Source organism: Aythya marila (genome assembly GCF_965140915.1).
Source record: "Aythya marila genome assembly, chromosome: W".
NCBI lineage: Eukaryota > Metazoa > Chordata > Aves > Anseriformes > Anatidae > Aythya > Aythya marila.
Window position 1 is genome coordinate 10,945,414 of NC_139081.1, and position 25,163 is coordinate 10,970,576.

At 48.5% G+C, this 25,163-nt stretch overlaps 1 long non-coding RNA gene across 1 annotated transcript; it reads right to left on the reverse strand.

Annotated features, from left to right (window-relative positions):
* Positions 1-6,141: 6,141 nt before the first annotated feature.
* Positions 6,142-7,785, reverse strand: LOC309889408. Its single transcript, XR_014319229.1, has 4 exons — positions 7,536-7,785; positions 7,274-7,364; positions 6,736-6,913; positions 6,142-6,310 (listed from the first exon to the last, which is right to left on the reverse strand). It is a non-coding gene; the product is annotated as an uncharacterized lncRNA (long non-coding RNA).
* Positions 7,786-25,163: the final 17,378 nt, after the last annotated feature.

Here is a 25,163-nt window from a genome sequence, read left to right on the forward strand (position 1 = left end):
AACCGCGCAGGGACGCGGGAAAAGGAGCCGCGGAAAACGCGGGACATTGAAATAATCGCGGTGCGATGCGGGACATCCGAGATGGAGTTGCTACGGGAGACCAGAGGCGTCAGTGGACAACGGTAGTCGACTCTCACCGTGTGGCGAGTCGGCACAGAGCAGAGGGACGGACATCAGGACCCTGCAGCCTGTCTGACGTAACCATGGAGGCAGCAGCGGCTGTGCAGCTTCTCTCTGGCATTCCTTTTCTAAGAGGTTTACCTTGCAATGCAAAAAAGACTATTCGTCCCCAGATCGGTGTTATAACTATGTTTCTGGATAACATTCCGTGGGGTTGCCACATTCTACAGACTATTAATGACGAATTAGCTCTATTGCGGGGCAGGAGTGCAGAGACGCAGATTACACTGCCAAATGACCACCGGCAGGCTGTTTCACAAACAGCTTCTAAGGTTGCAGCCGGCACTGCCTGCAGCCGTATAGCAGACGTTACACTCTCTTTCCTAACTAGTAATCATGTGTCTCATCCATTTGTGGTGAATGGTCAGTGGCAAAAAGAAAAGGGGGAGAGTAAGGGGCGACAAAGACAGAAACGGTACCAGGAGGATGCCACTGACACTAACAGCAGGGGTAATAGGAGTAGTATAAGTGACACAGGTGTGGGGTGGTGGCGGGCGCTGCCGCGCTGCGGGGCGCTCTGCCTGCTGCTCGCCCTCGCCGGCCTGTGCACTGCTGCCGACAGTGCTAGAACAAAATGTGAAGACTGCTCAGATGGCAGTGATGAGAGTGCTTGTGTGAAGAACATGTGTGCTGAATCTGACTTTGTGTGCAACAGTGGTCAGTGTGCGCCAAACAGACGGCAGTGTGATGGGGATCTGGACTGTGAAGATGGGTCTGACGAAAGTGCTGAGCTGTGTCATATGAGAGCATGCCAGGTAAATGAAATCAGCTGTGGTCCTCAGTCAACCCAGTGTATCCCAGTGTCCTGGAAATGTGATGGTGAAAAAGACTGTGACAGAGATCCTGATTGCAAGGATGGAAGTGATGAAATTAACTGCCCTTCTCAGACCTGCAGGCCAGACCAGTTCAGATGTGAAGATGGGAACTGTGTCCATGGGAGTAGGCAGTGCAGTGGTGTGAGAGACTGTCTGGATGGCACTGATGAAGCAAACTGTAACAATGTTATTCAGTGCTCTGGACCTGGCAAATTCAAGTGCAGAAGTGGAGAATGCATAGATATCAATAAAGTGTGTAACCAGCAGAGAGACTGCAAGGACTGGGGTGATGAGCCCCTGAAGGAATGCAACATAAATGAATGTGACTGTCCAGCTGGGTTTGAGTTTGTAGACAAGAGAAACTGTGGAGACATTGATGAATGCCAAAACCCTGGTAGCTGTAGTCAAATCTGTATCAACCTGAAAGGTGGCTACAAATGTGAATGTAGCCATGGCTATCAGATGGATCCTGCTACAGGAACCTGGAAAGGGCCATACGGGTACAGAAATACAAATAACACCTGTGATTACAATGACACTGCTAAGCAGGGTTTAGGGGTTTATAGCATGGAGACAAGGGGTAACAACTACAGTGTTTGGAACAATTGTACAGCTTTGGCCTTACCTCCTGATGCTTTTCTGATTTGTGGTGATAGGGCCTGGCAAGGTATTGCTGCAAATGCTATCAGATGTCCATGTTACTTAGATAAACTCATTGTATTTGCTCCTAGCTTGTTACAGTTGCGTGAGATCACCAGACATAAATGGGCATTGATTGCACCGGATTGCAATGATAATGTTGAATTGTGTGGGGTTGCAGCTAGAGCGGCATTGGCAATTTTAGTGCCTGGAGTGGCATCTGCAGCCGCACGTAACAACTGCTTGGCTGTGGGGATCGGCTGTGGTGTGGACGCCCCTAGGTGCACCCTGAGCGTTTTGTTCGGAGGGGACTCCACTCTCAGCTGCTCACCGCAGGAGCAGACAAAGATCTCCTGAAGCTGCAGACAAACAGTATGTTTTCAGCTGCTGGAGGGATACTAACTGGAGTGTTAATAATTGTGTGTGTTATTCTTAAATGTCCAGGTATTTTGTGTTGAAAGTATTTGTGTAAGGGTAAGGTTTTAAAACAAAGTGTTGCAAGTCATTTCACGAGGAACACAATGAGAGACAATACTTGTTTGTTTGCTTATCATTCTAAATTATGTTCTTGTGGTATGATTGAGAGTGAGATGTGCCAGAGGCCTCTGGGTGTGCGATTGTGCTCTGTATGTGTGATTGTACTGTGTGAATAAGAGCGCGCTTTTGCCATAGTGCAGGTTATTGCCATAGTGCAGGTTTGCCACAGTGCAGGTTATTGCCTTAGTGCAGGTTTGCCATAGTGCAGGTTATTGCCATAGTGCAGGATTCCGGAATATGGCCCTAGTACCGGTTATCGTTGCCTTAGTGCAGGATTCCGGAATATAACCATAATACAGGTTGTCATTGCCAAAGTGCAGGATTCTGGAATATAGCCTTAGTACAGGTTATTGTTACCATAGTGCAGGCCGGCAAAAATTATCAAAAGATTTATTAGAAAGATTCAATATGATATCAATCCTTTTAATCAATAGTTTACTGATTTGTTTGAAACAATGCACAGATGGTTACTGGGATTAGTCAAAGGGGGATTAGGTTTAAGTGTGTCACTATTAAGTTGTGCTACTTACTATTAGATTGTGTTACCATTAAATGCTTACAGTAATTATAGTATTATTAGGGTTAAGTTATATAGTTGTGTTATATTGTATATTTGACACCTACTGTAAAACCAAGTACTGCCTGTACTAAAAGAAAACGGGGGAATTGTTGGGAATTGGCATAATTGTTCGATCTAAGCTTGCTTTAAGCAACCAGGGTAGGCCTTAGAAATCTCAGGGCCTGCTGTAGCTGAGCAAACCAGGCTGCCAGAGTAACTGTGAGAAGCTCCCACTGCAATGACTCCCACATCACCCAATTAAGGAACTCAGATAATATTGTTATCAGCAGCTGGCCTCAAGGACTAGGCCTACGTGACCGTTAAGCACAAAGGGGGTTGTTTTCCTAACTTCTAATCAAAAGGGGGGTTCTTTTCTTGCAGGTGGTGTTATTTTCTTAACGGTTTGTCTGAGTGCTTTTGACCAATAATCTTGTGTGAAACACTGTCCACCCCTGTAAAATTCACTATAAAAGTTGGGCTATTCGGGCAATAAAATGGTGAAGCATGATCTGACTCTGCTGGTGTCTGTCGTGCTTTCGTCCGTGCTTCGCAACATAGGACTGTTAATAGTTCTGCCTCAACCTGAGGCTGAGATCTCAAAATCACCGGTGTGAGCCCTTTGGGGCAGAGGGACCATGATGGGTCCGAGAGAGTTGTCATGGAAACAGAAGAGCAGCTAACTCTTAAAACAACCTGAGTTTATGAGTGAGCTCAGATTGCCGATGGGACCGCTCAGGGAACTGTTGACAATTGCATTCCCCTGACCGACCCCCCCCATGAGACCCTAATCACCCCGGAAATAATGAACAGTTATGTAAATACCAAAATCTGGTTAAATTGGGAATTGAGAATCTGTTCCAACAAGGTCCAAAAGAAACCCCTATGGAATTTTTGGACCAACTTTGAAATGCAATGGAAAAAAAAAAATGGACCTGGCTTCAGAAAACAGAGGCAATTGGCTAGCTTCTTTCTAGGGCAATCGGCCCGCTTCTTTCTAGGGCAATCGGCCCCTGATATCAGAAAGAAATTGTCTTAGGCTGCAGGATAAACTTACAACAGTCAGGAATGATGGGGACCTGGCAGGTCCATTAGTTGAAATAAAGCTAGGGAACGAAGAGAGAGGCTTGAAATTTTTGTTGGTTACGGGAGCTTCTTTCTCTGTGTTAATTAGTCTGTAAATGTAATAGGAGCAACTGGCCAAAAGGAAAATGCGTGGTGTTTTTTTTGCAGTGCTTGACATTTAAATTGGGAAAAATGATTGAAATTACAAACTGAGAAAAACAGTCAAGTTTGGTTCATGGTACTGGATTTAAAAGATTTTTTCTGCCTGCCCGTGGCAACTGAAAGCCAGAAACTCTTTGTCTTTGAATGGGAAAATCCTAATAGAGGACGGAAAACTCAGCTTACGTGGACAGTGTTACCACAGGTGTTCAAGAATAGCCCCAACATATTCGGGAACTGTGATCTTGAAGCTTGAAAGAACCCTTCGGGAAAAGGGGGCATTGTTGCAACACACAATTGATAGCTACTGAAGAAGAAAAGGAATGTGTATAATAGACTATTAGTTTACATTTTTTTGGCACCATTACTGTGAACCCAGCCTCTTTCCTTAGTAACAGAGTTTCCAGATTACCCATTCATGATTGCAGCAAGACCACAGACACGGTATACTCCAGCTGACCAGACTTAAAGGATACAACCCTAGAAGATGTGGAGGATTGGTATATAGATGGCAGCAGCTTCGTCCGCCAAGGACTTTGCCTCACAGGATATGCGGTAACAAACATCAGCACAAAAGGCGGAAATCATCAGATTTACAGACTTGGTAGAAAAATTAACTTCCTGGTTGCCAAACCTAACCTGGATGAAACAGTTGTTTATCACAGTAATCGTGGTTGTGGTTTTGTCCATGGTTCCTTGCGTAGTGATCCGATGTACCTTATGGTGTTTTAAGAGTACAGGAAACTCCTACAGTGAGTGGAAAAGAACAAACTCAGAAACTGGAGTCTAACATATTTTGAAAGAGTGATAGATAAACACTATATTGAATCTAGAAATAGTAAAAGAATTTACTAACTTTTTAGAAAAGGGGGGACTGAGAGAGGGAGTTAGGGGAATCTTATCAAGTAGAGATAGAGTGCTGACGGCATGAAACTAGGATGGTGCAAATTAATTAAAGCAAGAAGCCTTGGGCCCCTTACCAAGGTCAGTCTCCTAATAAGAGTGTGAGCCTATCTTAAGAAACTGGTAGAAACTGGTCCTGCAGATGGACAAGAGCCAAGGAGCAACTGAGTCTGCGCAGAGACAAGAGGTCAACTAGCGGTGACGAGGAAGAGTCATCAACCTTCATCCCCAGGACCCCCGATGACTACCACCAGGACACACTGTGCAAGCGCAGATGGGAGGAGTTTATGGAAATGACTCCTTGGAACTAATTTTAATATGAAGCGGGGACAGGTTATGAATATGTATAGGTGTATTGTGAAACTTTGTGCATATGTAACTCTTTCTTACATAAAACCAAGGCAAGTTGCTGCTTCAGGTGCGCACAACTTTGGCAGGACTACCCCCCGTGCATAAACATACCTACTTTACAATCTTACTGATTGTGGAGTCCGTTTTCCACAAGTCACCGGGTCCTCAGGACTCATCCCTGAGTACTTTCTCATTCTAACCCTAAGTTTCTCATATGATTTCTGTGTCGTGGGTTGTTATTATCCCAGTCTGCAAGCAGATATTTCTGCTCTATTGAAATTACTCCCAGTCAGGGGGTGGGTTGGTTCTTTCATATTCTTGCATAGCTGCCTGCCTAATCATTCCCAGCTCTTCTCTAGTGAATAACATACTCAAGACTGACATTTCTCCCCCAGAGAAATATTCCGGAAAATATTACCCACTAACAAATTAATGTTTGTTATCCATGCAAATATATCCATATTCAAGTTTCTTACCCGAGTTAATGGAAGAAACTAAATTTCAAACTAAAAATCAATCATTGCAATAGAAATTTACTTATTTTATTTTTTCAAAGTTGTATCTACGCTTTTGCGAAGTGAAAAATGCACCTTTCAGAAACACATCTATACCTCTACTGAGCTAAATATTAAATCAGATGACATAAGTAAATGTCAGTTACTAAACATTTCTTATGAGTGCAATAACACATTCTAATCTCAATTACTTCAGTCAACTCTAATACTAATATGTTACCTTATATGTCCAAGGTTTCCTTATACACTGATTTAAATTTAAATAGAAAAGTCAGTTCCTGAGCATTACATAAGACCCCCTGCAACACACACAAAAGCAGGTAATAAAACTAAAACACACACCAACTTTACAAACATTTTGACTTTTTAGGATTTATTAAGCAGTTGTCACAGTACAGGGGGGATATTTGGAATGGGTGTGAGAAAGTCTGTTTAGGGTTTTGTTTAAATCGCTTCCTAAAAAATGTAATTTTAAAAAAGGCAATAAAAATATTACTCAGTTCATAGAAGTTCAAAAACAATCAGAAGATTTATGATCTACTTCACATTTGACTTTAGTTAGAAGTCCCAGAAACTGCCGTTTTCCTGGCCTAAGAAAGAAAGATTTATAATTTTGGTAAAAGCACGAAGTTACATATACTACATAAAAGACTAAAAACCAAACACTTAATCCAAGACAAGCCCCACATTTCAAATCACCAGGATAAAATAAGAGTTTAGTTCTTTGGGTACAAAATTAGGTTATAAACACAGGCACCCACCCCCTGCTTGTGAGGGAGGCACCACAGCATCCCCGGTATGCCACCACACCCTGTGTCCAGTACAAGTTGAGCCCAGAGCCCCCACATAGCCTTGACCTCCCGCAGGTCTGCCACCACCTGCCCTCCCTCAACACGGTCTGTTCTTACATCTACAACCCCCGGAAAAAAAAAAAAAAAAAAAAAAAAAACGCTCTTTTTTTTTTTTTTTGCCTCGAGAGTGCGCTCGCTCACTGTGATGTTGACACAGAGCCTACCTGCTCCCGCTGCTGGCGGCGGCCAGGAAGGAGGGGGGGCTCTCTCCTTGTAACGTCTCACTCAGGCCTCGGCGGCCCTGCCGCCGCCGTTCGCGGGGAGCTCGTCCAGCCCAGCCCGGCGCGCTGCGTCCGGGGGCTCTCGATCACCACTGCCCAGTTGCAGAGCTGATGACTCATACTACGGAAGACACCGATGGGCTCCTCAATAAGGAGCCGGCGGCCTGCAGACTCCACGGGGACAGGTGACCTCTTTATTCCGCTTCGGTCCACGGGCAGGGAGACAGCAGAAACCCGAGCCCCCCGCCCGGGGGAAGAAAGCAACTGGCTCTGGTGCCCGCGATTCAGCCCAGCTTGCCTCTGGCTGCAGCTACCTGCTCCGCAGCCCCCCACCTGACCCGACTCCAGCAGCACCCCTGATGGCGGGCAGGCCGGCAAGGTTGCTCCCCGCGCGCACAAGGAAGGAGGTAAAAGGAAGGGAGCGGTAAAAACGCCCGACTGGGCTGATGGGGGAATCCAAATCTCTGTCCTCGTCACTCACCGCTGTCCACTGGGGCTGCCTCTCCTTGTTCGACTCTCCTCGGCACCTTCTTCCCCTTCTTTCGTGAGCCCCGTGCCCCCTCCCCGCAGCGCTGGGGAAGGGTGAAGAAGGATGGAAACGAAATCAGTGGAGGAACCTGGTGATGTCGGGGCGATCAGACAACGGGCAGGAGCGGTGCAGGCCCCTTTTCGCGCTCCCGGCTGGTTCTCCTGCCTCAGCTGAGCGCCAGACACTGCCTGCTGCCGCTGACAGAGCGCCTTACCTCCACGGCGAGGCGAGTCCGGCCGAGAGGGTCTGAGGCAGGGTGGAGATGAAAATGGCGACCTCTCTAGCGCTGGTGCAGCGAATGGAAGGGATCCACCAGGCCGGCCCGCTCTACGCTACCAGCTGGGCTCAGCGCAACGAGGAAGGCAGGAAACAAAGGAAGCCGAGCGACAAATACAGCTATTATCCTTTTCTGTCAGCCTCTATATACAACCCACTTTGCCGCCGTCACCCTTTCAAACCGCCGCCGGAGATGGCCGCCGTGCCAGGGCCTGCCAAGGCAGCTGGTGCCGCAGCGCCCCCTAGTGCCCCGCGCGGCACCGCTGGGCGCGCGGTGGGAGCCCCGAAGGGAGTGCTCGGACTGGGCTATGACAAGGCCTCAAGGCCCAGTGCGGCCCGGGGTAGATCGTCGTTTCCGCGGTCCCTCGCGGCCAGCCCGGAACACTGATAACAGCAATAGCCATGAGCCTGGGCTAGCAGATGTACAGGGTATTACAAAGAATCATCTAGGTTGGAAGAGACCTCCAAGACCACCTAGTCCAACCTCTGACCTAACACTAACAAGTCCTCCACTAAACCACTAAACCATATCACTAAGCTCTACATCTAAACGTCTTTTAAAGACCTCCAGGGATGGTGTTCCAATGTCTAACAACCCTTTCGGTAAAGAAGTTCTTCCTAACATCCAACCTAAAACTCCCCTGGCGCAACTTTAGCCCGTTCCCCCTCGTCCTGTCACCAGGCACATGGGAGAACAGACCAACCCCCACCTCGCTACAGCCTCCTTTAAGGTACCTGTAGAGAGCAATAAGGTCACCCCTGAGCCTCCTTTTCTCCAGGCTGAACAAGCCCAGCTCCCTCAGCTGCTCCTCATAAGACTTGATCTCCAGACCCCTCACCAGCTTCGTCGCCCTTCTCTGGACTCGCTCAAGCACCTCCATGTCCTTCTTGTAGCGAGGGGCCCAAAACTGAACACAGTACTCGAGGTGTGGCCTCACCAGAGCCGAGTACAGGGGGACAATCACTTCCCTAGCCCTGCTGGCCACACTGCTTCTTATACAAGCCAGGATGCCATTGGCCTTCTTGGCCACCTGCCTCACAGGATATGCGGTCACTTCTTGGCCACTGCCTCACAGGATATGCGGTAACAAACATCAGCCCAAAAGGTGGAAATCATCACCTTGATAAGAGCTTTTGAGCTGGCAAACATTTGGACAGATTTGAAATATGCCTTTGGTGTGGTGCATACACATGGGGCAATTTGGAAGGAGAGAGGACTTTTATCTTCCTCAATTAAACATGCAGAAGAGATACCGAAATTACTCCGAGTAGTATACCTGCCTATTAAAGTTGACACTAAAGGACAGCAAACAGGGGATACTGATACTGAAAGGGGGAATAGATTGGCTGATGCAGGAGCCAAAGGGGTGGCAGAACGGGCATCTGAAAGTCAAATTTTGGCACTAGTACCAGGAACAGAAAATCAGGCATTAACAAAAGCTTTAGAAAATTAAGTAGAATATTCTAAGATGTAAACGGAAAATCTTACCTACAGGTTTAATGTAAATAAATGATGGGAGAATGGTGATACCATATTAAATTGAATGGTAACTGGAGAACATAATAAAGCATGCTGAGGAGCTGAAGTAGCATAAGAGTTTTTAAATAGAAAATTGATAGGGCCTAATTTGGATACAGGTAACTCAGCAATGTGATCTTTGTCTCCAGACTAATCCCAAGAACACTCCCAAGCCAAAAATGGGCCAAATTGGAAAAGGTAATGGGCCTGGACAACAATGGCAGATTGATTTCATCGAACTCCCAAGAAAAGGGGGGTACTGGTATTTATTGGTATTAACTAACACCTTTTCAGGATGGCCAGAAGCATTTCAAACCAGAACAGCCAAGGCTCAGGAGGTAACTAAGCTATTACTACAAGAAATAATACCACATTTTTGAGTTCCAGCAACTATATCCTCTGACAGGGGCAAAAGTGGTACAACAAATTAGCTGCCATTTGGGTATAGACTGGCAACTTCATACCACATATTGCCCTCAGTCGAGTAGCCAAGTAGAAAAATGAACCACTTAATCAAACAGCAAATTGTGAAATTGGGACAAGAAGCAAGTTTGGTCTGGCCTCAGTATAAATTAGGCCCTAGAAACTGATCTAACTATTCTACTAGTCCTGTAGGGTCGTCAGTTAAAGACTTCATTTATTTGTCAGACAGACAAATCTGTCACACAGACAAATTTGTCACACAGACCCACACCTGGAGCAGCTCTTGAAGAGCTGCCGCCTATGGAGAAGTCCACAATGGACCAGCCCAGGAAGGATGGCACCTGTCCTGGTTTCAGTTAGAACAGAAGTTTCAGATAGAACAGAATTAATTTTCTTCCTAGTAGCTGGTGGAATGCTGTGTTTTGGCTTAGGATGAGAAGAGTGCTGATAACACCCTGATGTTTTAATTGTTGCAGAGCAGTGCTTATACCAAGCCAAGGACATCTCAGCCTTTTGCTCTGTCCTGCCAACAGGCAGGCTGGGGGTGCAGTAAGAGCTGGGAGGGGACAGACCCAGGACAGGTGACCCAAACTAGCCAAAGGGGTATTCCATACCATCTGACGTCATGCTAAACAATATATAGGGGTGGCTAGCCGGGGGGAGGGGGCCGGACTGCTCGGGGTTAAGCTGGGCATCGGTCAGCGGGTGGTGAGCAATTGCATTCTGCATCACTTGTTTGTACATATTATTATTATTATTTTCCTATTATCACCATTGTATTATTATTATTATTATTATTATTATTGTTATTATTACTTTTGTTATTATTATTTTCCTGTCTTATTAAACTGTCTTTATCTCAACTCACGGGCTTCACTTTCCATTTCTCTCCCCCGTCCCAGAGAGGGAGGGGGAGGGTGAGCGAACGGCTGCGTGGTGTTTAGCTGCCGGCCGGGTTAAACCACGACAGCACCCCGTGGGAGGGACCCCATGCCAGAGCAGGGGAGAGAGTGACCATGAAGGAGTGGCAGATACAAAGTGCCACGGACCAACTGCAGCCTCCATTCCCCATCTCCTCCATTAAAGACTTCATTTCCTTCTTAAAACTCCTATCCTCTCTGCTGGTAAGGGGGGGGAGTTCACATAACATGTTTGTCCTTGTCCCACCGGGAACTCCTTAAGAAGATACATAGGAGTGTTAGTACTGTTAGTATCAGGGAAGGGGAAATCCTCGGTGTCTCTCTTACATTGTTCTAAATCTTGCCAGAGCCTAGAGTGTACTCCTTCTCTAGGGACAGTGTTAATTGCAGTCCCTGGCTCCCTTCCTGCAGCAGCTGCTGCGGCTGCCGGTGCAATATTAGGATTATAAGGAGGGGGTAATTTATTCAAGGGTTCCTATTGACCCATTCTTCCCTCTGACTCCTCTTTCTCCTGGTCCTGACCCTTTTTCAATAAAAACTGAATTGCCCCCTGCACCCAGCAAGGAGCATAACTTGACTCCTCCTCCAAACAAGGAGTCTTATCGTTTATGTATAAATTTAAAGCCTGATTTTTCATCAGACCCATATTTGGCCAAAATACTGCTGTTTCCTCAATTGGTTCCTTTGTCCAAATTAATACACAGTACTTAATCATATTCTTTTTATAATTTCCTCTGGTTTGGGGATTTTTTTTCCAATTTCTTATCATTCTTCCTGAAAGATTGTCAGTAGGCACTGCCCCAGGGATATCTCCCTGTCCCCTGGAATCCTTATTTCCCATTTTTCGTAGCCCTTGTCAGTGTGCTGCTACAGAAATTTTTCCTCCTGCAGTGTACCACACACTAACGTTCCAGTTCTAGAAAATGGGGGTGTACTCCCAAGTACTTTACCCTGCATGGGTGTACACTTCTGGGTTAACCGGATTCCCTGGCGTACTGTCAAGCACTTTACCATGAAAGGGAATACCTGTAGTGGGTTTACGTGGCAAGGTTTTGGTAGTGGGGGTGTCATAGGGGTAGCTTCTGTGAGAAGAATCTAGAAGCTGCCCCATTTAGAAAAAGACCCCACCACTGGCCAGAGCCAAGCCAATAAGCGATGCTGTTTGCCCCTTTGTTTGAGCATATTTAAGATGGGGAAAAAAACTGAAGGGGAACAGCAGCTGAGAGAGAGAGAGGAGTGAGAAACAGCCTTGCAGATACCAAGGCCAGTGAAGAAGGAGGGGAAGAGGTGCTCCAGGCGCCGGAGCAGAAGTCCCCTGCAGCCTGTGGTGAGGACCATGGTGAAGCAGGCTGTCCCCCTGCAGACTATGGTGTACCACAATGGAGCAGGGTTCCATGCTGCAGCCTGTGGAGGTGACCACGGTGGAGCAGGTGGCCCTGCACCGACAGAGGCTGCGGCCTGTGGAAGACCCCTGCTGGAACAGATTCCGGTCCGGACCTGTAGCCCATGGAGAGGAGCCCACGCAGGAGCAGGTGACCTGGCAGGAGCTGCTGCCCGTGGGGGACCCAGGTTGGAGCAGTGTGCTCCTGATGGATGGACCCCGGGGTACGGACCCATATCTGGAGTGGTTCTTGAAGAGCTGCTGCCTGTGGGAAGCCCACGAAGGATCACTTTGGGAAGGACTGCATCCTGTGGGAGGGACCCCACGTTGGAATAGGGAGAGTGACTGAGAAGGAGCAGCGGAGATGAAGTACTATAGACTGACTGCAGCCCCCATTCCCCCATTCCCCTGCGCTGCTCGGGGGGAGGAGGTAGAAGAGGGTAGATGGGGGTAAGGTGTTTTTGGTTTCATTCCTTTGTTTCTCACTTCTCTAGCTTGTTAGTAATAGACAATAAATCTTACTGTCTCCCTATGCTGAGTCTGTTTTGCCCATCACAATAATTATTGTGCGATCTCCCCATTCTTATCTCAACCCTTGAGTGATTTCATATTTTTTGTTGATCATGGGGTCCAACCCCCCTGCCAAAGCAGGTTCCTTAGAGCAGGCTGCCCAGGTAGGTGTTCAGATGGGCCTTGAACATCTCCAGAGAAGGAGACTCCACAACCTCCCTGGGCAGCCTGTTCCAGTGCTCCGTCACCCACACCGTGAAGTTCTTTCGCATGTTGGTGCGGAACTTCCTGTGCTCTATCTTGTGACCATTACTCCTTGTCCTGTCCCCACAAACCACTGAAAAGAGGTTGGCCAAATCCCTCTGTCTCCCACACCTCAGGTATTTATACACATTGATGAGATCCCCCCTCAGTCTTCTCTTCTCCAGGCTGAACAGACCCAGGTCTCTCAGTCTTTGCTCATAGGGAAGATGCTCCAGGCCCCGTATCATCTTTGTTGCCCATGCTTGGGCAGCTTCGGAGGGCATTGCCTAGTTTTCCAGAAGCTTCTTCCCGAGCTGAGCAGAAACCCAGTTGTGATGTGTCAGGGCTGAGCACAGGCTTTGTATTCCTTCCTGCCATCCCCTGCACGGGATGTGCAGCTTTCCCCCTTGGAAACACCAGCAGATCTCCTCTCAGTCTTCTCTTCTCAAGGCTGAACAGACCCAGGTCTCTCAGTCTTTGCTCATAGGGAAGATGCTCCAGGCTCCGTATCATCTTTGTTGCCCTCCGCTGGACTCTTTCCAGGAGATCCCTGTCTTTTTTTGTACCGGGGAGCCCAGAAGTGGACACAGTACTCCAGGTGAGGCCTGCCCAGGGCAGAGTAGAGGGGGAGGATCACCTCCCTTGACCTGCTGGCCACGCTCCTTTTAATGCACGCCAGGATCCCATTGGCCTTCTTGGCCACCAGGGCGCACTGCTGGCTCGTGGTCAACCTGTCGTCCACCAGGACCCGCAGGTCCTTCTCCGCAGAGCTCCTCTCCAGCAGGTCATCCCCCAGCCTGTACTGATACATGCGGTTGTTCCTTCCCAGGTGCAGAACTCTACACTTGCTCTTGTTAAACTTCATTTGGTTTCTTCCCGCCCAGCTCTCCAGCCCACCCAGGTCTCGCTGAATGGCAGCACAGCCTTCTGGCGTGTCGGCCACTCCTCCCAGCTTTGTATCATCGGCGTACTTGTGGAGGGTGGACACTATTCCCTCATCAAGGTCGTCGATGAAGATGTTGAACAAGACCGGACCTAGCACCGACCCCTGGGGAACACCGCTAGTCACAGATCTCCAGACAGACTCTGCGCCACCGATCGCCACCCTCTGAGCTCGGCCAGTCAGCCTGTTCTCAACCGGCCTTACCGTCCACTTGTCTATCCCACACTTTCTCAGCTTTGCTAGCAGGATGTCGTGGGAGACAGTGTCAAAAGCCTTGCTAAAGTCAAGGTAGATGACATCCACTGCTCTCCCCTCATCTACCCAGCTGATGATGCCATCATAGAAGGCAACGAAGTTGGTCGAGCATGATTTCCCCTTAGTGAATCCATGCTGACTACTCCTCATAACCTTCTTCTCAATTGCTTGGAGATGGCATCCAGAACAAGCTGTTCCAACACCTTTCCAGGGAGAGAGGCAAGACTGACTGGCCTGTAGTTTCCCAGTTCCTCGTTCTTGCCCTTTTTGAAGACCGGAGTGACATTGGCTATCCTCCAGTCTTTAGGCACCTCTCCTGTTCTCCAGGACCTTTCAAAGATGATAGAGAGCAGTTCAGCAATCACCTCTGCCAACTCCCTTAGCACACGTGGATGCATCGCATTGGGACCCATGGATTTGTGTCCATTGATCTCAGTCAGATGCTCCCGAACCACTCCCTCATCAACCAGGGGGGAGCCCTCCATTTCCCAGACCCTCTCTCCTCCTTCCAGGGTCCATGAGTTCCGGGGGGGAGTCCTTGAAGCAAAGACCAAAGCAAAGAAAGTGTTATAAATGGCTCAGTCTTCAAAATAGGACTATAATCAAAGTTTACAATTTATTAAAGGAATAGAGGTAAGCAAACAGCACTGGGTGTGCCGGGAGTCTCTGCTCCACCAAGACGCACCCATTCAGTATCTCCGCCTTCTCAGCATCTCCCGTTACCAGGACACCCCCCTCATTCAGCAAGAGACCCACATTATCTCTAGTCTTCCTTTTACTGTTTACATACTTAAAAAACACATCTTATTATCTTTTATCTCTTTTGCAAGCCTCATCTCTAGGTGGGCTTTAGCCTTCCTTGTCGCGTCCCTGCAGGCCCTGACAATGCTTCTATACTCCTCCCAATAGGACAGGCCCTTTTTCCACATTTCATAAACCTTCCTCTTCCTTTTGATCTTATCGATGATCTCCTTGCTCATCCACGCAGGTTTCCTGCCCCCCTTCCCCCATTTCCTACTCTTAGGGATGCACCGATCCTGTGCTTGGAAGAAGTGCTGTTTAAATGTAGCCCAGCTCTCACATGCACCCTTGCCATCTAGCAACCTAGCCCAAGCAGGTCCCGGAAGAGGTCAAAGTTGGCTCTCCGAAAGTCCAGGGTTGCAATCCTTACTTTTTCCACCAAGTTCCATCTTGAACTCCAACATCTCATGGTCGCTGCATCCCAAGTTGCCCCCAACCTTCACGTCCCTAACAAGCCCATCCCTGTTGTTAAGGACAAATACCCAAATCCTTGGTCCAGACACCACCCCCTTAGCCAGTCGTTCACCTGTCCCGTTCTCCTCCTTCTTTCTGGGTCCTGGTCACCCAGAGGGAGGACAGAAGAAAACACTACCTGTGCCCCTGATCCCTTCAACAACCTTTCCAGGGAGGCAAAGTCCTTTTTAATATTCCTCATTTTTCTAGTTGCAGCTTCCCGGGATCCAACCTGAATGACAACAAGAGGATAGTAGTCCTCTGGTTTAATGAGCTGTGGCAGAGCCTTCCTAACTTCTCTGACACGTGCCCCAGGAAGACAGAACACCTCTCTGGATAGGTTATCTGGGCGACAAATAGGAGCCTCAGTGCCCCTCAGCAAGGAGTCTCCGATCACTAAGATTCTCTGTTCTTTTTCTGTGGCACTGGTTGTGATGCAGTGCTCCGCCCGGCCCTGATCTGTATGCTCAGTACTTCCTCCAATCTTGACACGCTTTGCATTTGTGATTGTGTGATTGCACTTAATATGATTTGTTCCATCACTTTTCCTGGCACCAAGGTCAGGCTGACAGGCCTGTAGTTCCCTGGGTCCACCTTACGACCCTTCTTATCAGCAGTTTTACTGATCCCCCTCCTGACTTCACCTCTCTATTCAAGAATAGAGACCTCTACCATTTCGTGGGCACTCTGCCCAAGACAGCTCCCAAACACCTGTCCTGGTTTCAGTTAGGACAGAGTTAATTTTCCTCCTAGAAGCAGTTGGGTGCTATGTTTTGGATTAGGATGAGAAGAGTGCTGATAAAATGCTGACATTTTAATTGTTGCAGAGCAGTGCATACACTAAGCCAAGGACTTTTCAGCTTCTCACTTTGTCCTGCCAGTGAGCAGGCTGGGGGTGCAGTAAGAGCTGGGAGGGGACAGACCCAGGACAGCTGACCCAAACTAGCCAAAGAGGTATTCCATACCATCTGACGTCATGCTGAACAATATATAGGGGTGGCAAGCCAGGGTGGGGGCTGGCTGCTCGGGGTTAGGCTGGGCATCGGTCAGCGGGTAGTGAGCAATTGCATTGTGCATCACTTGTTTTGTACACATTATTAGTAGTAGTACTATTATCATTATTATTGTTATTATAGTTATTGTTATTTTCCTGTCTTAATAAACTGTCTTTATCTCAACTCACAGGGTTCACTTTCCTGTTTCTCTCCCCCATCCCAGAGAGGGAGGGGGGAGGGTGAGCGAATGGCTGTGTGGTGTTTAGCTGCTGGCTGGGTTAAACCACAACAGTCCTTTTGGCACCCAACATGGGGCTCGAAGGTTTGAGATAACAACAGATCTGACCAGAGTGTGTTAAACTAAAATTTGTATAAGTATTAGACCTGCTTAATAGTTGCTGGTCACAATGTTGATTGCTTTAATCTCAAGTCTGCTGTGCCTGTTTTCCAAACTGAGTTTTATAGCTCGTTAGCAGCTGCTCCAGTTCCAGCTCCTGCAGCCACTCCAGTTCCAGCTCCTGCAGCCATTCCAGCTCCTGTGGCTGGGTCAGAGAAACGAGCTGTAGCAGTGCAAGTTACTACTGCAGACAAGGAGAAAAAATGGTATAGAGATTCAGGTCGTTTACAATGCAGAGAGACTTCTGCTAGGTCTAGGTATAGAGAAGATGATGCAGGGTATGTTTCCAGCCACCCAGTAGTTGCTTCTACCATGGTGAGTATGTACCGTTTGCCTTGGCGAGTTTTTGGGAGTGGTCTGATATAGTCAATTTGCCAGGCCTCACCATATTGAAACCCTAGCCATCTCCCCCTGTTCCAGGGAGATTTTACCTTCATGGCTTTCTTGATTGCAGCACAGGTCTCACACTCATGGGTAACCTGCGTGATGGCCTCAGTGGTCAAGTCCACCCCTCGATCACGAGCCCATCTGTAAGTGGCATCCCTCCCTAGATGTCCTGATGTTTCATGGGCCCATCGAGCTACAAACAGCTCACCCTTACGTTCCCAGTCTAGGTCCACCTGAGCCACTTCAATTTTCGAAGCTCGATCCACTTCTTTGTTGTTCTGATGTTCTTCAGTAGTGCGACTCTTGGGCATGTGGGCATCTACATGACGTACTTTAACATCCAGGTTTTCTACCCGGGCAGCAATATCTTGCCACAGGGTAGCAGCCCAGATAGGTTTACCTCTGCGCTGCCAGTTGCTCTCTTTCCATTGCTGCAGCCACCCCCACAGAGCATTTGCCACCATCCATGAGTCAGTATAAAGATACAATACTGGCCAATTTTCTCTTTCGGCGATATCTAGGGCTAGTTGTATGGCTTTTACTTCTGCATACTGACTCGACTCACCTTCCCCTTCCATGGCTTCCACAACTCGTCGTATGGGATTCCACACAGCAGCTTTCCATTTCCGATGGCTCCCTATCACACGGCAGGATCCGTCAGTAAACAACGCATACTGCTTTCTGTCTTCTGGCAACTCATTGTATGGTGGTGCCTCTTCAGCACGGGTTACCTCTTCTGTTGGCACTCCGAAATCTCTGCCTTCTGGCCAGTCCATAATCTCTTCCAGGATTCCTGGGTGATTGGGTTTTCCCATTTGAGCCCGCTGTGTAATTAACGCTATCCACTTACTCCATGTAGCATCAGTTGCATGGTGTGTAGTGGGAATTTTCTCTTTGAACATCCAATGTAACACAGGTAGCCGTGGTGCCAAGAGGAGCTGTGCCTCTGTACCCACAACTTCTGAAGCAGCTCGAACACCCTCATATGCCGTGAGTATTTCTTTTTCAGTTGGGGTGTAATTGGCTTCTGATCCTCGATAGCCCCGACTCCAGAAGCCCAGAGGTCGACCTCGAGTTTCTTCTGGGGTTTTCTGCCAAAGGCTCCAGGTAAGCCCATGCTCCCCAGCTGCAGTGTACAGTATATTTTGCACAGCTGGTCCAGTACGGACAGGCCCAAGGGCTACTGCACGAGCTATTTCTTGTTTGATTTGTTCAAATGCCTGTTGTTGCTCAGGGCCCCACTCAAAATAGTTTATCTTTCGAGTCACTCGATATAGAGGACTCACAAGCTGACTATAGCCTGGCACATGCCTTCTCCAGAATCCCACGAGGCCTAGGAAAGCTTGCGTTTCCTTTTTGCTAGTTGGCAGAGACATTGCTGTTATTTTATTGATCACATCCATTGGAATATGGCGACGTCCATCCTGCCATTTTACCCCCAAGAACTGGATTTCCTGTGTAGGCCCCTTGACCTTGCTCTTTTTAATGGCAAAACCAGCTTTCAGGAGAATTTGGATTATTTTCTTCCCTTTCTCAAAAACTTCTTCTGCTGTGTTGCCCCACACGAGGATGTCGTCAATGTACTGAAGGTGCTCAGGAGCTCCCCCTTGCTCCAGTGCAGACTGGATCAGTTCATGGCAAATGGTAGGGCTGTGTTTCCACCCCTGGGGCAGCCGATTCCAGGTGTATTGGATGCCCCTCCAAGTGAAAGCAAACTGCGGCCTGCATGCTGCTGCTAAAGGGATGGAGAAAAATGCATTAGCAATATCAATTGTGGCATACCACTTGTCTGCCTTTGACTCTAGTTCGTACTGAAGTTCTAGCATGTCCAGCACTGCAGCACTCAGTGGTGGCGTGACTTCATTCAGGCCTCGATAGTCCACTGTTAGCCTCCACTCGCCATTAGACTTTCGTACTGGCCATATAGGACTATTAAAGGGTGAGCGAGTCTTGCTGATTACTCCCTGACTCTCCAGTTGGTGAACCAATTCATGGATGGGAATCAGGGAGTCTCGGTTGGTGCGATATTGCCGTCGGTGCACCGTTGTGGTAGCAATTGGTACCTGTTGTTCTTCAACCTTCAGCAATCCTACAACAGAAGGGTCTTCTGAAAGGCCAGGCAGGGTAGACAGCTGCCTAATCTTCTCTGTGCTCAAAGCAGCTATGCCAAAAGCCCACTGGTATCCTTTTGGATCCTTGAAGTACCCTCTCTTGAGATAGTCTATGCCAAGGATACACGGAGCCTCTGGGCCAGTCACAATGGGATGCTTTTGCCACTCATTCCCAGTTAGACTCACTTCAGCTTCCAGTACAGATAGTTGTTGGGATCCCCCTGTCACTCCAGAGATACAGGTGAGTTCTGTCCCTTGGTAGCCTGATGGCATTAAGGTACATTGTGCGCCAGTGTCCACTAAAGCTTTGTATTCTTGTGGTTCTGATGTGCCAGGCCATCGGATCCACACAGTCCATTAAATCCGGTTATCCCTCTCCTCTACCTGGCCAGAGGCAGGGCCCCTCTAGTCCTGGCTGGAGCGTCTGCCACTTAATTCTTGCAAATGAGAGGTAGAGGTCCCTTCATCATGGTCAAGAATAACATCAGCTCTTCTACTGCCTCTGGGGTACTGCCCAATAGAAACTGGAGCAGCATTTCTCTTAGGAGCCCCTCTTCTTGCTGCTGTATTTCCTTTCAGTTCATGTACCAGAGCAGCTAGGGTTGAAGTAGGTACACCATCCCATTTCCTCATATCTTCCCCATGGTCACGCAGATAAAACCACAAGGTGCCACGTGGTGTACGTCTTGGGTACTCTCTCTCTTGAGCAGGCGAATGCTGATTCTTAGTGGCTGAAGTATCACTCTGTCTAGATGAGGGGGAATATACTTTCTCCACGAGCTTGTCAAGTCCTTTAGACAGTTTCTCCACAGCTGAGACACAGGACTGTAGCGGAGCAGAGAGATTGTCTTCATATTGTTGAAGCTGGCAGGACACATCATACATTGTTGGTCCCATCCCCTCGTCCCAGCGAATTGCTGCCAGCGTACTGGCATGTGCTGATGGTGCACTCCGCACAAATTTACGCCACATGGATGTTGTGCACTGGACTTCATCGGGGTCTTGAGGTGTCTGGGCATTGTCCAAATCACTATAAATCATCTCCCGCACAGCTAATTCCCGCAGATGTTGGAGACCTTTATCCACAGTGGTCCACTTGCCTGTGTGATATACAATATCTTCCTTATGGGGATATCTTTCTTTGATAGCTGCCAGGAGTCGTCTCCAGAGGCTGAGGGCCTGTGCTCCTCTCCCGATTACTTTGTCGATTACCCTTTCTCTAGAGAGGGATCCCAGCTGCTTGGCTTCATTGCCTTCTAATTGTAGGCTACTGGCCCCAGCATCCCAGCATCGGAGCAGCCAAGTGAGGATGTGTTCACCTGGGCGTCGACCATAATCCTTTCGTATTTCTCGCATCTCACTCAGGGATAAGGATCGAGTGATTTCTGATTCCTTTATGATTTCCGTCTCATCTTCCTGCTGTTTTTGTGACGGCTCTGCTTTAGAGGTGCCTGCCAATTCCCCTTCTCCCTCCTTCTTAGGAGAGCCTTCTTCCCTTACTAAACGAGCTGACCTCCGTTTCCATTGTTTTGACTTGACTATGGGGGCGACTGATACCATAGTTGGTTGGTCCTCTGGGTCAGCCACAGCGTGTGTTACTTGGTCATCAGATTCAGAGACTTCCTCTCGCTCTTCAAATTGCTGGATGATGTTAAACAGTGTTTGATAGGAATAAACCAGGACCCAGCACAATGCTGCAAGCTGTTGTTCTCCGGCATTATCAGGGTCAGGACATACAACTCTCAAACATTCTACCAAGTTTTTAGGATTTAGCACTTGCTCAGGGGTGAAGTTCAAAACTATTGGAGGAGACACTCGTGACAGGTATCTGCTAACATCATCCCACACACCGTGCCACTCACCACAAGACTGTTTCGGGACAGATTCCCAAATAAGTTTTCTAAATAATCGACTAATCTTAGAGAGAAAATGAAACCTGTTATTCAGAATTAGAAATAGCAATACATGGGTTACAGATGGATCTTCAAAATACTCCCAAACTGTTGTAATTAGCCCACTGTGAAAGAAGGGAAAGGTACCATTCCTGATATTATTAATAAACTGGTGTCCAGATGAGAAAAGGAAGGCAGTGTAGTTCTGAATATTCTCTGGAAGATAGTTTCATGGGACCCAAATGATAACAGCGCAGAGCCTGAATTCCAGATTAAACCCAAGGTCAGTGCTTGGCAGCACAGCGAATTAAAAAAAGTGAACACAGATTGTAGCACTTTGTCGGATCGGATATATAGGAGAAAGGAGAATATGACACGGATTGCATGACATATGAACAAAGCTATTATTAACAGGACAATGTACATGGTTACTAGCAAGCAAGTGTGTTAGTTGTATGCGTTTAATCAATTCTATTGTTATCTCAACCCTTCGAGCCCCACGTTGGGCGCCAAAAAGGACTGTGGTGGTTTTACCGTGCTGGGCAGCTAAACCCCACAACCGCTCTCTCACTCCCCCTCCTTTAGATGAGGAGGGGGAGAAGTAAAGCAAAGAACAACTCACGGGTTGAGATAAGGATAATTTAATTAAAGGGAAATAATTATAATAATTAAATAAAGACTACCATGAACTAAACAATTTAACTAAGGGGAAGTAAAAGGGAAAAGGGGAAAAAGGGAGGCAAACAAACAAACAAAATAAATGAAAGCTATATGGAAGTGCAGAGGAAAGAAATTACTCTCTACTTCCCACAAATGAGCGATGATTGACCACGTCCTTGAAGCAAGGCCTCAATGCACGCAGCCGGTGTTCGAGAGGAGGACCGACGCCTTCTCAACGAGAGCCCACCCCTCCCCTCTTCTTCCTGTTTCCACCTTTTATTGCTGAGTGTGACACCACATGGTATGGAATATCCCTTTGATTGGTTTAGGTCAGCTGCCCTAGTGATGTTTCTCTCCTCACTTTTTGCCCACCCCCTAGGAGGGTTAGAGAAAGGCCCAATGCTGTGCCACTGCTGCTCAGCAGTAGACACAACACTGGTGTGATAACACTGCTGTTCCAGCTACAAGTACAGAGTACGGCACTGTATGGGCTGCTGCCGGGAAAGTTAACATTCCAGCCAGACCCAGTACAGCGAATGGCTGTGTGGTGTTTAGCTGCTGGCTGGGTTAAACCACAACAGTCCTTTTGGCGCCCAACATGGGGCTCGAAGGGTTGAGATAACAACAGATCTGACCAGAGTGTGTTAAACTAAAATTTGTATAAGTATTAGACCTGCTTAATAGTTGCTGGTCACAATGTTGATTGCTTTAATCTCAAGTCTGCTGTGCCTGTTTTCCAAACTGAGTTTTATAGCTCGTTAGCAGCTGCTCCAGTTCCAGCTCCTGCAGCCACTCCAGTTCCAGCTCCTGCAGCCATTCCAGCTCCTGTGGCTGGGTCAGAGAAACGAGCTGTAGCAATGCAAGTTGACCCTGCAGAGGCTGTTCCAACCCCTGTGGCAGACCCTGTGGCTGGGTCAGAGAAACGAGCTGTAGCAGTGCAAGTTACTACTGCAGACAAGGAGAAAAAATGGTATAGAGATTCAGGTCGTTTACAATGCAGAGAGACTTCTGCTAGGTCTAGGTATAGAGAAGATGATGCTGGGACATCAGGGATTCAGGAGGAGGAAGATGGGGATGTCAAAAAATCAACTGTAGTTACCTGAAACCTATACCAGCGGGAGCTACGAGATCACAGAACCACAGAATCGTCTAGGTTGGAAGAGACCTCAAGATCATTGAGTCCAACCTCTGACCTAACACTAACAAGTCCTCCACTAAACCATATCACTAAGTTCAACATCTAAACATCTTTTAAAGACCTCCAGGGATGGTGACTCCACCACTTCCCTGGGCAGCCCATTCCAATGCTTCACAACCCTCTCAGTAAAGAAGTTCTTCTTAATATCCAACCTAAAACACCCCTGTGTCGTGGTTCCGCTCGACTGGGCAGCCGAGCTCCACCACAGCCGCTCTCTCACTCCCCCTCCTCAAAGAAAAATGGGGAGAAAATATGTGAAAAGGGCTCAAGGGTTGAGATAAGGACGAGAAAATCATGCAATAATTATTGTAACGGGCAAAACAGACTCAGCATAAGAAGATAGTAAGATTTATTGCTCATTACTAACAAGCTAGAGAAGTGAGAAACAAAGAAAAGAAACCAAAAGCACCTTCCCCCCATCCACCCTCTTCCACCTCCTCCCCCCAAGCGGTGCAGGGGAACGGGGGAATGGGGGTTATGGTCAGTCTACAGCACTTCTTCTCTGCCGCTCCTTCTCGGTCACTCTCGTCCCCTGTGCTGTGGGGTCCCACCCACGGGATACAGTCCTTGATGAACTGATCCGGCGTGGGCTTCCCACAGGCAGCAGCTCTTCCAGAACTGCTCCAGATATGGGTCCGTACCACGGGGTCCATCCCTCAGGAGAAAACTGCTCCAACCTGGCTCCCCTACGGGCAGCAGCTCCTGCCAGGTCACCTGCTCCTGCGTGGGCTCCTCTCCATGGGCTACAGGTCCAGCCCGGAATCTGCTCCGGCAGGGGTCCTCCACAGGTTGCAGCCTCCGTCGGTGCAGGGCCACCTGCTCCACCGTGGTCTCCTCCACGGGCTGCAGCGTGGAACCCTGCTCCACCATGGTACTCCATGGGCTGCAGGGGGACATCCTGCTTCACCATGGTCCTCACCACAGGCCGCAGGGGACTTCTGCTCCGGCGCCTGGAGCACCTCTTCCCCCTCCTTCTACACTGACCTTGGTATCTGCAAGGCCGTTTCTCACTGCTCTCTCCCTCCCAACTGCTGTGTGGCGCAGCGTTTTTTCCCCTGTCTTAAATATGCTCTCACAGAGGCGCAAAACAACATCGATTATTGGCTCAGCTCTGGAAAACAATGGGGCCCTTCCCAAACATGGGGCAGCTTCTAGATCTTTCTCACAGAAACCACTCCTATGGCCCCCTGCTACCAAAACCTTGCCACGTAAACCCACTACACCCTGGCGCAACTTTAGCCCGTTCCCCCTCGTCCTGTCACCAGGCACGTGGGAGAACAGACCAACCCCCACCTCGCTACAGCCTCCTTTAAGGTACCTGTAGAGAGCAATAAGGTCGCCCCTGAGCCTCCTTTTCTCCAGGCTGAACAAGCCCAGCTCCCTCAGCCGCTTCTCATAAGACTTGATCTCCAGACCCCTCACCAGCTTCGTCGCCCTTCTCTGGACTCGCTCAAGCACCTCCATGTCCTTCTTGTAGCGAGGGGCCCAAAACTGAACACAGTACTCGAGGTGTGGCCTCACCTAGTGACCGGCCTCCAACTGGATTTGACTCCATTTACCACGACTCTTTGGGCCCGGCTACCCAGCCAGTTTCTAACCCAACGAAGTGTAATCTAGTCCAAGCCACGAGCAGACAGCTTCTTGAGGAGAATGCTGTGGGAAACGGTGTCAAAAGCCTTGCTGAAGTCAAGGTAGACCACATCCACGGCCTTTCCCTCATCCACTAAGCGCGTCACTTTGTCATAGAAGGAGATCAGGCTCGTCAAGCAGGACCTGCCTTTCATAAATCCATGCTGACTGGGCCTGATCACCTGCTTGCCCTGCAAGTGCCGCGTGATGACTCTCAAGATAATCTGCTCCATGAGCTTCCCTGGCACTGAGGTCAAACTGACAGGCCTGTAGTTTCCCGGGTCTACTCTCCAGCCCTTCTTGTAGATGGGCATCACGTCTGCTAGCCGCCAGTCAACTGGGACCTCCCCTGACAGCCAGGACTGTTGATAAATGATGGTAAGCACCTTGGCCAGCTCCTCTGCCAGTTCTCTCAGTATCCTCGGGTGGATACCATCTAACCCCATCGACTTGCGTACATCCAAGTGCCGTAGCAGGTCACCAACGATTTCCTCATGGATAGTGAGGGCCACATTCTGCTCCCCATCCCCTTCCACCAGCTGAGGGGACTGGGTACCCAGAGAACAATTGGTCTTGCCACTAAAGACTGAGGCAAAGAAGGCATTAAGCACCTCAGCCTTTTCCTCATCTTTTGTAACTAAGTTCTCCCCTGCATCCAGTAAAGGATGGAGATTCTCCTTAGTCCTCCGTTTTGCGTTGATGTATTTGTAAAAACATTTTTTGTTGTCTTTAACGGCAGTAGCCAGATTGAGCTCTAGATGAGCTTTGGCCTTTCTAATTTTGTCCCCGCACAGCTTCGCAACATCCTTATAGTCCTCCCGAGTGCCCCACCCTCTTTTCCTAAGATTA